The sequence below is a fragment of the Mobula hypostoma genome, chromosome 13 (genome assembly GCF_963921235.1).
Source record: "Mobula hypostoma chromosome 13, sMobHyp1.1, whole genome shotgun sequence".
NCBI classification, from domain to species: Eukaryota; Metazoa; Chordata; class Chondrichthyes; order Myliobatiformes; family Myliobatidae; genus Mobula; species Mobula hypostoma.
This window is the reverse complement of record NC_086109.1, coordinates 88,701,213-88,717,922: the sequence shown is the minus strand read 5'-3', so window position 1 is coordinate 88,717,922 and position 16,710 is coordinate 88,701,213. Positions and strand designations below refer to the sequence as shown.

Genomic DNA, 16,710 nt, shown 5'->3' with positions numbered 1-16,710 from the left:
AAATGGAATCAAATGTCATCAACATCTCAGCTACAAACTAGCATGAATCATTATTTTGCAATTTAAATGTCTAATTCAGGGGATATCTATTAATAATTTCAATATTCACCTTGTGCTACTAATTGTTTGCCACATCTTAGATTAACTAAAATGTCTAGCTGAAGTCTTTACTATTTGGTAATAAATTGTTCATCCTCGAAGCAAGCTAAGAGTAGACTGGTTGCAATTAATACTTACAAGGATAATTTCTACCCAATTGATGGACTTGGGCTGAATCTTCGCCTAGCCCAGTGGGTAACTGTGCACGATCTCTTAGTGATATTTGCAGAAGAGGAATTTTTGCCAGCATAGTCATAGTTTTAATCAAAGGAGGAATTATGAATCTCATGGTGTTTGTGAGACAGCTATTGCAAGACGTGGTATTCTGTTTGTTTTTTCACAGTAGTGAATGCAGTACAAAGTACCTTATTGGCTGCGGTGTTCTGGAATATCTTGAAATTGTTAAAGGTGCTACATAGAAAGCGAGGCAATATTTTTGTTTTCTTGCCATCATCTTTGATATGTTGAGGATCCTGGCACAGCCACAGAACTCTTGCAACAGGCACATTTCTTTTAAAGATGTAACACTTCAGATTGTGTTGATTAAAAATGGTCACTGGAGTTCCATTTTTATTTGAATTAATGTTATTTTTATGACCTAGTATCTTTATACTAAATTACTAGATCAACTTTAGTATAAAGGTAACTTCAAAAGTGGGAGTCACAGGCAATGATTTTCTTTAGTCCCCTACGTACTGGAACATAGTACTGTTGGATTAGTGCAATTGGATCTTCATGAAAATAAATTAAGCATTTGTTATCACTGCCCATTATTTATGGTCTTGGTGTAAATCTATAATATTGGAAAGTCAATTTCAATAACCACTTTCACAGTTTAATGTCTTGTGAACCCAATTCTGGCAGGTTGAACCTTTGACTGCATTTATAAAATGATTATTTTGCAGATCTAATCTGTGATTAGTATCCATTGTTTAATGTGATCTAACCACTTGTTTTTCAGAGTTCATCAAATTAAATTTAATTGTACAGCTTGTATCAAAAAATATTTTCTGTTTTACTACTTCTCCCATCAAATTCCAAGACTGAGAACAGAACATTGAACAGCAGAGGCTCTTTGGCCCAGCATGTCTTTGTCAAGAAGATGTCTAGTTTGACTAATCCCTTTTGCTTGCACATAATCCATAGTTTTCTTGCATATTCATGTGGCATTGGTATCTGAAAGTATCTTGTACACCACTATCATAGCTGCTTCCATTACCACTGCTGGCAGTGGCTTACAGATACACCACACTGTTTTATTTTTTAAAAACTTGTTCCACTCATCCCCTCTTAACCTTTAAAGCTATGGTCGTTAGCATTTGGGAAAAATATTCTGATTGTGTACCTTCTCAGTACCTCTTATAATTTTATTTAGTCTGTTACGTACCCCGTAACTGGGTTGCCAAACCAGCAGAAATGGACCACTCGTTGGAGTCTGGATTACTAGAAACTAATAAAGTTTTATTAAAGAAATAAGTAACACAGTACTCTAATCGTAAGGATATAAATGCAACAGGTTAGCAATGATAATACACACATGTACACAGAACTAGGGTAATAGGAATCAAACCAAGCTCTATCGCACTCTAGGGGTAAAATGATTAGTCTTAAGTGACGCAGAGTTCAGTTCAGCTTAGTACAGTTCGCAGTAATCGCTGTTGTGCCGTGGCGCGGGGGGAATACAGTTTGATTCAGGCGGACCTTTGATGTTCTTCGCAGTTGGTTTCGAGCGGACCCTTTTATGTCTTCTATCCCGCTGTGGTCACCGACCGTGACCCTTCCGTTCCGGATACGACCGTTCTTCTGCGGTGAACCCGGCACCCAGGCAAGGGCAGACACACACCCCAGGTTCCCACCGATCGTACCTTTTCACCCTGTGAGTCTATGGTCGGTTCCCACGAACCGGACCTCCAAACTCGCACCAACTTGTGGGGGCACACCGCTCTTCCAGGGTCTCGTGATCTCATGGTGTGTCCCGTGCCTTAGCGAACCTGTTCTTTTTATCCCCCTGCTGGGGTATCGTCTGTCCATCAAACTTCAAACAGTTCAGGTTCAAAGCAACCGGTTTCTCAATATTCTGAATTGTGTTTCTTTTCCGTTAATCTCTCTCTCCTCTCTCATTAACATTTTGAACGTTTTTCCATTGTCTCCCTTATCTCTCTCATTAGCATCAATCATCTGATAACTTGGTTTGGCGTCACAAGTCTCTCAGCCCCTCAGCTCCAGAGAAAACAAACCAAGTATGCCCAAACTTTCCTTATTACAGTACTCCCTAATCCTGGCAGTGTCCTAGTAAACCTCTTCTGACGCCTTTCCAAAGCCTCCACATGCTTCCTATAATAGGGTGACCAGAACTGTGTACAAAAATCCAAATGCAGCCTAACCAAAGTTTTATCCTCTTACTTTTATTTATTTAAACAAGCAGCAGGAATAGGTTCTTCTAGCTGCATTGCCCAGTAACCACCGACAACCCCGATTTAATCCTAACCTAACTACAGGGCAATTTATGATGGCCATTTAACTTAACTGGTATGTCTTTGGACTGTGGAAGGAAACCAGAGGACCCAGAGAAAACCCTTGCATTCTATGAGGAGGACACGGAGATTCCTTACAGAGGGTGCCAGGATTGAACTCTGAGCTCCGACACCACAAGTCATGCTATCCACTGCAGTGTAACTTGCTCACTGTTATGCTCTATGCCCATAGTGATACAAGCAAGCATGACAAACATCTTCGCCACTCTAAGCTTTTCTACTTGTGATGTCACTTTTGGGGAGGAAAAGACTTCAAGCCCACGATCCCTATGTAACTCAGTGTAACTCAACTATCCAAGGACCTGTCATAAACCGTATAGTTTGACTCTTGCATAGTGTGACTTCCTAACATGCCACACTTCGCGTTTACCTAGATTAAACGCTGGGCAAAAGAATACCCAGAAATAATTAATTTCTTCAAACTATGAATTAATTTGTCTTTATGATGGCCATTTCCTTACCCTAAGTGCTTACTAACCTACATTGTGCTCTGTTTTTGCTGAAACTTTAGCTTTAAAGTTTGCAACCGTATTGAACCTGTAGCCCCTACATTCCTCAGATTTTTCTGTCCCTCTGATAAGGTGATGAACCTATGGCATGTGTGCCCAACATAGCAATGCAAAAAAATTTGTTGGCACATTGTCACCTTTGATTCTTTAAACTCCATCTACTCTTCATTTAATTAATTAACAGTAAAACAATGAGTGCATGTAAATAAGCACCAGGACTTAACCTTTCTCCTTAAAGTCCATAATTATACCTATTAATTCATTAAACAATGATAATCTCTGCTCAAAATTACTACGTTTGTGAGATATTTTTTGAAGAAGGTGATTATTGCCAATTTGGGCACGTGCTCTCAGAAAGGTTTTTCCACCAATGCTCTAACATGTGCCAGTCTTTGGTGTTTTCATAAACCTTCCTTTGTAACCAAGCCTTGGGTCACTGGTCATTATAATTCCCTTTCATATTTCAAATTGTTAATGCAGACATTATTGTAACATCTAATGCCCAAGGAATTTGAGGGGAAAAATACCTTGCACTTAACTATTACATTCTTCCATTCAAAATTTCATCACTGTGAAATATTCATCTGAAACATTAATTGAATTTTATGCTATAAATTAGAAAATAAAGATCAAGAAAAATCACCTTGCCAACTCTAGCACCAGATTTTTGTTTATTTGGTGATACAGTGCGGAGTTGGCCCTCCTGGCCTTTTGAGCCACACCACCCCGGCAAACCTGATTAACCTAACCTAATCATGGGACAATTTATAATGACCAATTAACCTACCCAATGATGTAGAACTGTTATTCAATATGTTACTTTTTTTTTATTCCAGTGTTCACTTATTGGAGATCAGAATACAAAAAAACAAGTTTAGATATACTTTTTCTACAAAAAAAATGATGACATTTGCCTGTACTGCTTAATTATTCATGGAGCTAACCTACTGATAAAGTGAAAAAGGTGAGTTCATGTATTCTTTCTTTCTTGGCATGGAGATGATGCAGATATTGGATTTAAAATGTATATCTTTACAAATGCCCCTCTTAATTTGAATACAAGTAAATAGCAGGTGGAATTTGAACACCATGCAGTATGAAGGAAATAGATGTTACTGAATCATGCAATATAGTACAATTCTGTACTTGACAGACGTGCATTAAAACCATTTTTACTGGAATTGAGTAGGCATAAAAGAACATTGATTGCTGAAGAGAAGGAATTTGAAGTGTGAAGGAAAGATTTGAGTGATCCATATGAAGATGAGAAAGAAGGAATACGGTAATTATTCTGAAGTAGTCAACAATCTTCAACAGTAGAAGTTTCAACTTTAGCACAATGGGGTTTGCAGGTGTGGCTATTGATTTAATTTTGATTGAATTAGGATGCTCAAAGCAGCTGTGCAGGTTGACTCTGTGGTTAAGAAGGCATATGCTGTGTTGGCCTTCATTAATCGTGGAATTGGATTTAGGAGCTGAGAGGTAATGTTGCAGCTATGTAGGACCCTGGTCAGACCCCACTTGGAGTACTGTGCTCAGTTCTGGTCGCCTCACTACAGGAAGGATGTGGAAGCCATAGAAAGGGTGCAGAGGAGACTTGCAAGGATGTTGCCTGAATTGGGGAGCATGCTTTATGAAAACAGATTGAGTGAACTCGGCCCTTTCTCCTTGGAGCAACGGAGGATGAGAGGTGACCTGATAGAGGTGTATAAGATGATGAGAGGAATTGATTGTGTGGATAGTCGGAGGCTTTTTCCCAGAGCTGAAATGGTTGCCACAAGAGGGCACAGGTTTAAGGTGCTGGGGAATAGGTACAGAGGAGATGTCAGGGGTAAGTTTTTTACTCAGAGTGGTGAGTATGTGGAATGGGTTGCCGGCAATAGTGGTGGAGGCGGATACGATAGGGTCTTTTAAGAGACTTTTGGATAGGTACATGGAGCTTAGAAAAACAGAGGTCTGTGGGTAAGCCTAGTAATTTCTAAGGGAGGGACATGTTCGGCACAACTTTGAGGGCTGAAGGGCCTGTATTGTGCTGTAGGTTTTCTGTTTCTATGAAACAGAATTTGAACATGACATGTGTTCTTTTAGTCATCAGTAGTCAGAAGAACGGAAAGAATGGATTTGGTGTAAAACACATGTTGTAATGTCTTGAGGTTCAAGTCAAAGATGGGAGAGTTCTAAAACCAAATTTACAAATTATGGTAATCATATATTAGTAGTAGTTCAATCGCTCAAGCAGAGTATGATGTTCTCCTAAGTGGTTATTCCCTTAATGGAGAACGCCTTTTTGTGCCTGTGTTGAACGTAGGGAGGCTGATGCATGGGCAGCCACCACACGGTCCTTGACAGGTCAGGGTCAAGGTTCAGTGGCGTGGCATGCAATATGATTTGGGACCCTTCACTGCTGTAGTCTTCCTTCTCCATGACTGCCATTGTGATGTGTTATTTTCTACTGCCTGCTTCACTATTGAGGTATTGGTTGGATCACTTTGTCTGGAACCACCCCTTTGACCTTACTGCTATCAGTGACCCTACCAGCTGTTCAGCTCCATTATATGACAGCATCATGTAATAATGTAATAGTATGACATGGTAGTTAATGTTATGAGATTTTGTTTGGAACTTCCTCATGTTTACCCTTTAACAAGTGCCAAAAAATAGAAAAGGTACCTTCTGCTGTTTCCACATGTACTCTGACTTTGTTTTGGATTTCCTGTAATCTTCACTTCCAATATTTGTTTTTAATCTGATATTTTTTTTAATTTGAGCAATGATTTTACCAAGGACTGCTCTATTTTTTAATCACTGCCGTTTCTATATTCCCCATTTTATTTCCCAATCCTATCCTCCTGAAGATCAATGTTTCTTAAGCTGCTACTTCTGTTGAAGTTCTTTATTGCAAACAAGAGAGAATCTGCAGATGCTGGAAATCCAAGTAACACACAAAATGCTAGAGGAGCTCAGCAGGCCAGGCAGCATCTATGGAGAAAAGTACAGTCGACGTTTCGGGTCAAGTCCCTTTGGCAGTACAGGAGTCCTCATCTTCTTTTTCTCCAGTCCTGCCGAAGGGTCTCGGCCTGAAACGTGGACTTCACTTTTCTCCATAGATGCTGTGAGCCCTACTGAGTTCCTCCAGCATTTTGTGTATGTGTTGCTTGAAGTTTTTCATTGTCTGTTTTTATTTGTGTACACTAATACACTATCTTCTCCTTCATTAATTTTTATTTTGTCATCCTTTGCTGTTTTTTAAAAATTGTCTAAGCCTGTTGCCTCCCAACAGTGTGTGACATCATAAGTCTCTTTCAGTTCTGTACCTTCCTTGACTCTAGTTAACCACTTGTAGTGTATTCTTCTTGTATATCCTTTCTTTTTCACCAGAACATGCGACGTTGAGACTTATGAAATGTCTCTGTAAATGTCTGTTACTGTTATGTCAATTATTTCTGTTTCAGCCAACCCTGTCCTCATTATTGTTTGAATTTAAGTTTGACACTAGTTTCTCATCTTTCTACTGAATCTGAAATTCTGCCATGCTATGATTTCTTTTCTAGGGATGGTTTATTATGAGAGTTTTAATTATTGTCTTTCCAAAGCACTATACCTGATCTAAAAAGCCTACTTCCTGGTTGATTTCTCAATGTATTCTCCAATAAATTATCCCACATAGACCGATGTTTTAATATTATCTTGCCAGCTTGATTTGGCCAATTCTGTATGATGGCTAATATATACGGGGGTGGGGGGTGGGGGGGAATTACTTTTTGGAAAGATCATGAATTTTTTTTTGATATTGGTGTAAGTCTTGAGAGATCACATTTCACATGTGTCACTTTCTCCCAAAAGAGCCAACTACTTTAATTCCTTCTCTACATGAATCTTGATGATTTGATTAGTTTCCTTGGACCTTCATTTGATTTCAAATGCTTTGGGATGCTCAAGGACAAATGCGGTGTATGAACTGATTCCTGATGTACAGCTTGAGCTTGGTCCAGCATTCCTTCAAAAGTCCCATCCGATTCATCACCTTATTAATGATTTCTCTACTGCATTTGTAACATTTTCACTGTAGATGAAACTTGGATGTGATCTGCTGTAACACCCTTGTTAGTTCTTCGAAAAAATGATGCTAGCTATGTGTGTACATTTATACAGCTGTTTGCAGTCCGTTCCTTCCGCCATCTGCTTTAGTTTCTCTGTTTCTTACTTCTAACGAGTAAACTGAATCTTCAGTTAAGCTGTTGCCTCTGGTGATCCATTTAAGTTGGATCAGTCACTTCAAAGTTCAATATGAATGAGTAATTTGTTACTAGACTATATTGATGTGCAGAGATCTGTGATGACATATGATAATAAGCTTAGTTTTCCACACTTTAAAGGGAGCAAAATCACCTGTTTCAGCGTAGTTATTTCCTGTGACTTCCTGCAATTTAATCTGTTCTGTGTGCTTCTCATAATGAAAAAGGTGGCTTGTTGGCTTCAATTCCTTCAACAATTGTTTGTCTTGTAAAGTATTAATATGATTGAATTCTGCAGATGATACCATAAACCACATGAACCAACCTCTTGTAATTTATAAATGTCACCTGGATCTACATGAGATTGCTATCATAAAATTGCTGCCTTTTGAATTTCTAATGTAGGTTCTGGCATTGCTTATCTTGAGGTTTTCAGCTTACAGTACATCTTTAGGTAGTTTGTCAGCATAAAGATTATTTTAGACCATATGAACATAAGATATGGGAGCAGAATTGTATCATTCGGTCCATCAAGTCTGCTCCTCCTTTAGCCAATCATCCCCTACTGGGCATAAACCCCGGCAGCAACTTGTCAGAGTCGTGTCCTGGGCTGAAGTATGGTTGGCCCTGTGGCTTCTGCTTTCACCATGTGACCTCATCCGTCTTCTCGGTGAAGATTCTTCCTCTCCCAGGGATGAGGTTGTTGGTGCATCTGTTGACGTTTCTGTAGCTCTGGGTTTTTACAGGATGTGGTTGCTTGTCCCATGCCCAACCCATCTGCTTTCACAGCATGGAGGCTTAGTCACCAAGGCTATTTGGGAGAGATTGATAGATTTTTAAATATTAGAGAGATCATAAGAGAAGATCACAGATCACAGTAAAGCATCAATTGTGTTAATGAATTGCAGATCTGGTATGAGGGATCAAATAGACTATTCCCATTTTCATTCTTTGCATTCAGATGTTCATTTGGTCCTCTCATCCCAACACTGCTATGGATTGTAAACAGCTATGACCTCAACAATGCCTGTGGCAGTTTACTAATCACAGCCTCCCAACTTGAAACTGACCCAATCCTTATCTGCTTCCAAACCCATGTTCTGTGTGTTGTTTAGTAATCATTTTGTATGTACCTTATTAAGGGTCATTTGCAAGTCCAAATACACTACATCCTCTGGTTCCTTATCTATACTGCCAGTTGTAAGCTCATGAAAAGATTTGTCTGACATGATTACCCTATCATAAAATGTGCTTTCTCTGCCCTGCCATATTATTTTCTCTCTTCATAAATGTTGGCTGAATTGCTCTCTAACTCCAGCATTTTATGTTTAACTGTAGATTTAGGGTGTCTGCTGTGTTTTGGTTGTGGGGGAGAAATGTTACTGGACATAATCCTACTTAATTAGCATCCATATGAATTGTCCTTGGAAGATAATCTTGGCCCCTCCAGGTGGAAAACTAGCTGTTTCTCAGTGTAGCAATTGGGCTGAGTATACACAATTCTGTTTGTACAAATCTGTTTTTGAAATTTAAAACTTTACATATTACATTCTTGTGGATTTACTTTTAACTGAAATTTCTATCAATTTTATGACTGTAATTTGAAATTGGGTCTTTTAAAATACTGAAGTGCAGTTCCTGTATTTTTGCTATGAAGTAAAAATCCCTGACTTATTCCATGCTCAGTTAAAAATAAATGCATAAGCCCCAATGTGTAATTTGGCTCAATGGGGAATCTTAATTGTTTCCTTGCATTAATGGAAAATATTAGAGTAATACCACTATCTTGACATTGTGCTGGATAATTATTTGTTATCCCAATGTATGTTTGCGAACCATATATAGTGCAGAAAGATTTTTTTCATAATCTTATTTTCATTTTGTAGCAGGGAATGTAAAATGCTTCTGCATCTAATTTTTTTCACTTTTTAAAAATGTTGGAAGCTATTAGAGGCCGCACTCTTTTTTTTAAGACTCAGTCATACACTGAATAAGCCCAATAAGATTCTCAGGGCTGAAGACCCTTGGAGAAATTATCTCATTTTCACAGCCAGAAAAAAAATCAAATACAAAGTGTGCACTTGTGGCAGTGAGTTTACTTTCAAACTGGCACTAATTTTTTTTCCCGTCTATAAAATTCCAAATAAGCAATGCATTCAATTGCTAGTTAGGCATTTTGTATATTTCAAGCAATATGATGCATCATGATTTCTAATCTCAAAACCAATAAACGTGATTAAATATTTCATATTAACATTTGAGTTTTTAATAATTTGTCCTCCCTCCTGCAAGAGGACGAATCTCAGTTGTATTCTGTACTCATTGATAATAAATGTACTTTGAATCTTTAAATGAATTGGAAATTGGATGTAGTCAAGGCAAAGTAAAATTATGGTGGAGGGATGGTTACAAAGAATGGGTAAAATAAGTTGTTTTGGCTGTTTCATTTTTGGTTGCTATGCCATTTGGCGCACATCAGAGATGTGTGTCCCAGTTTAAGAATGGGGCATGCTTGCAAGGAACTGGTAATGAAGAATGGTTTGATTTTTTTAAAAAAGACTAAAATGATGATAAGTCTGATGTGCTTAGGGCATGATTTTCTTGGTTGGACTCTTGGGGGTCATGGAGGAAGGACATTTTTAAAATCCTTAATTCCTGGTCTTTTTTTTGGAATGGTAATGTGACATTGCTGACTTATTTGTGCATTTAGCTAATGTGCTTGAATACTGGGAATTATTTAAAAAGCTATATTTGATTATAAATTGCAGTATTGTGGAACAAAGCTGCAAGGATAAACTTACTGAAAAATTATTTGTATTAAAACACAATTTCAGACTGTACTGCAAGCTTCGGGAATAATAATCAATCAACTCTGCGGCACTGTTTGAGAAAATGTTATTGCACACTTGTCAGCAGCTGCCACAGTTTGAAATTATTATTTGTGCCATTAGCAAAGATTTTAATAGCAGTACCCATCTGGTTATTAGTAGAATTTATTGGTCCAACCCTTAAAAGGACTTGTAATTATGACAGCAATTTTCAGAGGCTGCTCACCATTTCAATGATGTGTCAAGTAACTTGCTATGGGAAACAAACTGAATCCCATGAAATTTGTTTGCTGTTGGAGCTCATGATTGTTATTAAAAAGCCATATGGTGGCAGGCCACTAGATTTTGATTCAACACTTTATGAATAATTGCTGTTTTAGGTTTGTAATATCGAGCTGGTTCATGAACTAGTGTGGTAAGTAGAATCATATAGCATGAGTGTGTGTATGTAAAGACACTAGGTGGATTGACTAACACTGATTTTAGATGACCAAGATATTGACTCCTTGTGTAATATATTAGTCCAAAGTGAAATCTAATTATTCTTGACGTCAACATAATCCTTGACTGTATCATATAATTTGCCAAGTGGTGCTTTTTCTTAATACTAGTTCATCTAAGCAGTAGTATAGTTTTAGGTATTTCGGGCAAAATGTCAACAACTGAAGCCTGAGCTTCCGTTTGCCTTTCCAAATGTGGGTTCACAGGCAGTCGATGGCATATTTATGAAATTCTGAGATTTTTTTTATTGCTGAATGTTTCTCAGGTAAAATATTGTTGTATTATTTATATTGTGGTTTTAACTCGTGTGGGACGAACCAATATTTTACTTTGGAATATTCCAGTTTTGAAATTGTGTTTGGATCACAATCTTAAATTGGTTAGTGCTTTTGTGTTTCTTTCTCAGGTGCTTCATAATGGTTTTAAACCGTTATCTTGATGGCTTTGGCCTGTTTACTGTACCCCTTACCTTCTCCAATTTACAATGGATTTGTTTCTCATTTTTATGAATCTGAGGGTTCCTTGACCTGAAAGGTCGGCTCTGCTTCATTCTCTGTGTAACCTATTAAATGATTCCAGCATTTTTAAAATGTTCTTCTTTCCCGTGTCTTCAGTTTGTTTCTCCAAATCAAATTTTAAGTGGTTTTGATAAATTTTTCAAAGACTGAACTGTTATGTGTGGAGAGATGCAGGCAAAATCTCAGAAATTATTAAACGGTTAGTTGAAATGATCATTATCTTTTGTTAGTGGAACTGCCAAACTGAGTGGAGACCCCATACCTATTTCCATTCATCTTGTTTGCTGCTGCATCCTATGTTTTGCATTCTTTCATGTTTTGGGGATCTATAAAGTACTCCTACCTTAGTCATTTTACCCTTAGTGTTCATAGTTCAACCCCAACAGGTTCTACATTACTATCCACTGCCTCTGTATTATGTCTCAGTACCACTGACACCATCCTTGAATAACAATACTGTTGATTAGATCCTTCCCTGTTTTTCTCCAAGTTCCTCTCCAGTCCAGATGGCCATCAAGCCTGACACCAGGAAGGCTACACGGCCTTCAGGCGTCTATGCAGCAGAGTCTGGTTCCCTCACTATACTAGCCACTGTAACTACTACAGTTCTCCTTACTCCCCACACTTGAAAGGCTCCCTCAGTTGTGGTGCTGTGGACAGTCTGTATATCCCTGTTGTCCCCACTCTCATCCACATGGGGAGTAAGGATCTCATACCTGTTGGGTAAAAGCAAGGGCTGAGCCTCCTTTGGAGCTATCTTCTGGATCTCTCTACTTATCCCTTATGCAGTCACACCACCTTATTTTGGACCATTTGCCAGTTTAGAAATAGTAAATCTAAGGAGTGTCAGTCTTTCTCCCCTGCCTGATATGTCAGTGTTTGGAGCTTGGACCAGCTTGTGAACCTTAAACAAAAGTTCTTTTGCAACCATTGTTTCCGGCAAATGTGGTATTTGTTTACCAAAGGGGTGTCCATCAGTTCCCACATCATCTGTCCAGCTGTCTGTTCTAATTGGTTGAATTTATTAGTTACATTGTTTGTACCAGATGTGCCACCCATTAAACTTCAAGAATTTGATCACATTAACGATTTCTGATTTGGATACAGGTTGAACAGCTCTTACCTGAAATGCATGGGACCGGAGTGTTTCGGTCTTCAGATTTTGGAATATTTGCATCTACATATTGCGATACCTTGAAGACGAGACCCAAGTCTAAACACAAAATCCATTTATATTACATGTACAGCTTATACATACTCCCTGAAGGTAGTTTTATGTAATAGTATTAATAATTTTCTGCGTGAAACAATATGTACATGGAGCCAGCTGTCACTGCCTTGGCCATCCAGGTGGACAGTCTGGCTATTTGGCATGGCCATCATTCTATGTGCTATTGGTAAGCAAGTCTTTGTTTTACACTTGTTCGTCACACATATGTACTGATGCAGCTGTTCAATATGCTAGATTTTCATCAGCGACCTTCTTGGCAAACTCACCAATAAATTTTTCTGCTTCATGATCAGCAGATGCTTTATCACCACAGATCTTTAAAAATTTAATGCCGTGCTTTTTCTTAAATTTCTGCAACCAGCCTGCCGAATATTCACAATTGCCTTTAATTTTTAGTTTGTTGTGATAGATCTTTGCTTGTTTCATGATCAGTATACCATAAAGTGGCATCTATTTACTGTGCCATTAATGAATCCACTCTTTCAATACAAATCAAAATCTTCATTTTTTGCTTTATGAAATGCTTTTCTATTTTTCGTTAACTTCTGCTCTTTGTATACGGTACTCTGCAAGAGTCAACAGTACCTAAAACTTTTGCACAGTACCGTATTTGTCAACATGGAGTGGAGAATGAGTTTGTAAATCTGGCACGAGTAAAGGATGTTGGGAATAAATTGTGGGACAATGGCAGAGAAGGAGTGCCAGGGGTGGGGGGATGGGGTGCATTGGTGCAGACACATCTAGCCCTGAGACACCAGGGAAGGTCATTTGATTGCAAACAATTGGTTTATTGATCACTACAAAATGTCTCTCTGGTGCTTCCTGCTCCCTCCCCTCTCCCTTCCCCTTTTCCCAACCATGATTCCCCTCTCCCTGCCCCCTTCCCACTTTCAGTCCACAATAGAGACCCATATCAGAAGCAAAGTTTCAAAGGTTCAATTTATTCTCAAAGTACAATACAACTTTGCTATTCATCTTCTCCAGATAGCCATGGAATACAGAAAAACCATGGACGATGTTGAAAGAAAAGGCATAAACTACCCCCACACACACACAAAAAAGAAACTCAACTCGCAAACCACAAACCCCCCCATCTCCTCCCTCACCCCAAAAAAGACTAACAGATCACCCACATGGAAAACGACAGCTAGAACATTAAACCCCAACCTCTCCTTCACACAAAAACTAGAAACGAGCAGCTAGAACATCAAAAGCATAACACATACGTTACAAAATTTTTTTTGTGGCAGCAGTACAGTGCAATGCATAAAATTACTGTACTAGAGAACCATTCAAGTCTTAGGCACCCTAATTATATAATATATATACCTAATACTTTTATTCAGAATTGTATGAGAGTCACTTCTCAGAACTGTTCGTGGTGCACAAAGGTTGCACATTGCCTGGAAACCTTCCCAGCACCTTGTGGAATTTTCCATTTGTGACGTCATGTCAGTACTCTTATTTAAAAAAAAATCAGATTTTGGGTAAGAGGTGCTTAAGCTGTACTTGTCCAATCAGAATAGATAGATTAAATTGAAAGAAAAATACTCACCAGTTGCTTTCTGCTGTTCTGTGAGCTCATGCATGAGCACTCACAGTTAGGCTATGAAAAGTATTTCCTCTTTAAGTTGAAATTCTCTAGGCAGTTTAGTGCTTGTTATCTTTTCAATTACTTTTACGTCTTTAGGTCTAAGTCTATATGACCTTTCAGTGATTTTTTTCAATGTGCTTCTCACTACACTCAGTTTCTCCCTTCTCAGAGGGGGATCAGTCTCTGGTATTCTCCATTCCAGGTGGCTGTATAAGCTAGATCACTGGACCTGTTTGAAGAGGAAATAGATATTTTTGTTAAGGGTAATGAGGACTGTGGGAACCAGAATGAGGCCAGGGGTGGATCTGTCATAATTGTTTTGAATGGCAAGGCATTCTTAAGGACCTGACTGGCCTCCTCTTATATTATTAATATGAAGCATAGTTTGTGAATCCTCCTTTCCTCCACTGTTGCAAGAGTGAAGTTTCATGGGGCAGCCTGTTTGTGAATATCTTTTGCAAATTTCTATTTGTGTGCCAGTCTTTTCTCCTTACTAATGTCATAGACGCATAAACTTCTATAGTATGGAAACAGGCCTTTTGATCTAACTCGTCCATTCCAACCAAGATGCCTTACTGAGCTCACTGCATTTGCCTCCGTTGGGCCCATATCACACTAAACCTTATTTACATATGAGCTCGTCTTTCAAATGTCAGAATTCCTGCCACTGACTGTAAGGAGTTTGTAAATTCTCCCCATGACTGGGGTTCTTCCGGGTGCTCCAGTTTCCCCCCACAGTCCAAAGATGTACGGGTTTGTAGGTTAATTGATCACATGGATGTAATTGGGTGGTTTGGGCTCAGTGGCCGGAAGGGTCTATTTACCGCACTGTATCTCTAAAAGAAAAATTGTACTTGACTCTACCACTTCCTCGGGTAGCCTTTTTTCCTATACCCATATTTGCTCGGGAAAACCCTGCCCCTCTCATACTAACTCTTTTTCATTCCTGTTTGAGATTTCCCCCTACAGAAGGACATGCAGCATTTCCTTGTATAGCTATAATAAATACTTTTTATTGAAGGTAGAAATGGCATTCGTGATGAATTGTACACTGAGATTAACTCAGCCTAGATTGTTGACCAAAATTAATACTCCCGTTTACTTTTGCTTGTTTAAAAAAAAATCTGATACCTAATATATTGAAGTTCCATTTCACAATTCTTCACAATGAAGAGTTCTTAATCAATTCTGTGTTGCTATCAATTTTAAAATGGATCATTGATCCATTTCTCCTGAAGCAAGAATGTTGTCTACTGATAAAAATTCAATGTTCAAAATAAATTTATTATCAAAGTATGTACTGTGTATGTTATTATATACTACCTTGAGCTTCTTGCAGGTATTTACAGAAGAATGGAGAATGATGCTTTTATCAAGAATTCAGTTTTCATCTAGGGGATTTGTGTGTGATTAAATCCATTGTCTTATGGAAGTAACTAAGCTTTAATCATAGTTAATAGAAATGGTTCAAATTTTTGCTTTAGTAATTCAAATTGTCTTTCAGATAAATGAAGAAATAGCATCAAGGTTGTGTAATTTGCATGACTTGTGTCTTATGAGGAAGAAACTTGAAGTTGTAGAAAGAATAATTGATCAGCACTTGAGTTCCTCCAGCATTCTGTGTGTGTGTTACTTTGGACTTCCAGCATCTGCAAATTTTCTCATTTGTGATTTTACTTCCCCACCCCTCCCCTCCCCCCTCCCCTCCCCCCTCCCCTCCCCCTCCCCTCCCCTCCCCCTCCCCCCCCCCCCCCTCCCCTCCCCCTCCCTCCCTCCCTCCCTTCCTCCCCCCTCCCTCCCCTCCCCCTCCCCCCTCCCTCCCCTCCCCCTCCCCCTCCCTCCCCTCCCCCTCCCCCCTCCCTCCCCTCCCCCCTCCCCCCTCCCTCCCCTCCTCCCTCCCCTCCCCTCCCTCCCTCCCTCCCTCCTCCCCCCTCCCTCCCTCCCTCCTCCCCCCTCCCTCCCTCCCTCCCTCCCCCCCCCCTCCCTCCTTCCTCCCCCCTCCCTCCCTCCCTCCCTCCCCCCTCCCTCCCTCCCTCCCTCCCTCCCTCCCTCCCTCCCTCCCTTCCTCCCCCCCTCCCTCCCTTCCTCCCTCCCTCCCTCCCTCCCTCCTCCCTCCCTCCCTCCCTCCCTCCCTCCCTCCCTTCCCTCCCTCCCTCCCTCCCTCCCTCCCTCCCTTCCTCCCCCCTCCCTCCCTCCCTTCCTCCCCCCTCCCTCCCTCCCTTCCCCCCCCCTCCCTCCCTCCCTTCCTCCCCCCTCCCTCCCTCCCTTCCTCCCCCCTCCCTCCCTCCCTTCCTCCCCCTCCCTCCCTCCCTCCCTCCCCCCTCCCTCCCTCCCTCCCTCCCTCCCTCCCTCCCTCCCTCCCTCCCTCCCTCCTCCCTCCCTCCCTCCCTCCCTCCCTCCCTCCCTCCCTCCCTCCCTCCCTCCCTCCCTTCCTCCCTCCCTCCCTCCCTCCTCCCTCCCTCCCTCCCTCCCTCCCTCCCTCCCTTCCTCCCCCCTCCCTCCCTCCCTCCCTCCTCCCTCCCTCCCTCCCTCCCCCCCTCCCTCCCTCCCTTCCTCCCCCCCTCCCTCCCTCCCTCCCCCTCCCTCCCTCCCTTCCTCCCCCCTCCCTCCCTCCCTCCCTTCCTCCTCCCTCCCTCCCTCCCTTCCTCCTCCCTCCCTCCC

The 16,710-nt window shown here is 40.6% G+C and overlaps 1 protein-coding gene across 4 annotated transcripts in view; it reads left to right on the top strand.

The window, feature by feature from the left end:
- glceb (glucuronic acid epimerase b) overlaps window positions 1-16,710 on the top strand; it is a 93,099-nt gene that overhangs the window by 48,736 nt on the left and 27,653 nt on the right. For 2 of the 4 annotated variants that reach the window (XM_063066143.1, XM_063066142.1), the window contains exon 2: window positions 3,979-4,106. The exons of the other annotated variants lie outside the window; for them this stretch is intronic. The gene's annotated coding sequence lies outside the window, so the exon portion shown is untranslated. The remainder of the gene's footprint in view (window positions 1-3,978; window positions 4,107-16,710) is intronic. 4 annotated transcript variants of the gene reach the window in all.